This window comes from Lepisosteus platostomus (genome assembly GCF_059453375.1).
Source record: "Lepisosteus platostomus isolate fLepPlt1 chromosome 5 unlocalized genomic scaffold, fLepPlt1.hap1 SUPER_5_unloc_2, whole genome shotgun sequence".
Lineage (NCBI taxonomy): Eukaryota > Metazoa > Chordata > Actinopteri > Semionotiformes > Lepisosteidae > Lepisosteus > Lepisosteus platostomus.
The window spans coordinates 17,014-17,762 of NW_028291472.1; the positions used below are offsets into that span (position 1 = coordinate 17,014).

The 749-nt window shown below is 41.7% G+C and overlaps 1 non-coding gene across 1 annotated transcript; it reads left to right on the forward strand.

Moving 5' to 3' along the window:
- Positions 1-307: 307 nt before the first annotated feature.
- Positions 308-400, forward strand: trnar-ucu (transfer RNA arginine (anticodon UCU)). Its single transcript has 2 exons — positions 308-344; positions 365-400. It is a non-coding gene; the product is annotated as a tRNA-Arg (tRNA).
- The last annotated feature ends 349 nt before the right edge of the window (positions 401-749 follow it).

Genomic DNA, 749 nt, shown 5'->3' on the forward strand with positions numbered 1-749 from the left:
TTGTTGTGGGGTTTTTTGTGACCTCTTGGATGAGTCTTCGCTGTGCTCTTGGGGTAATTTTGGTCTTTAGAAATGGCTTTATAAACTTTTCCAGACTGATAAATCTCAATCACTTTTTCACACAGGGCCATGTAGGTTTAATTTTTCCCTTAATAATAAAAACCTTCATTTAAAAACTGCATTTTGTGTTTACTTGTGTTATCTTTGTCTAATATTTCAATTTGTTTGATGATCTTAAACTTTCAGTGTGTCAAACATGCAAAAAAATAAGAAATCAGGAAGGGGGCAAACACTTCTTCATACAGCTGGCTCTGTGGCGCAATGGAGAGCACGTTGGACTTCTAGGCCTTGATAGAATGAAGTCATTCAAAGGTTGTGGGTTTGAGTCCCACCAGAGTCATGTATCATTTTTATTGAACCTTTCGAAATCCTCTAGGGATTGGTGTTGATCTAATCAAATACAGGACTTCTTAAGAGTCCACAGTTGAAAATGAACCGGCAGCCACATGAAAGAAATTAGCACTGGACTGTGATCACATCACTCCTGTCCTGGAGTCCTTGCACTGGCTTCCTGTCAACTTCAAAATCCTCAAGCTCAGCTATAAGGCTCTCCATGGCTTGGCACCTCAGTACCTGTCTGGGTTATCGCCCTACTCCCCACCTCACAACCTTCGCTCTTCTAATTGTGTTTTCCTATCTGTCCCCCAGTCCATCTGGACTACACTCTATGGGTGACAGGGCCTTCTTCT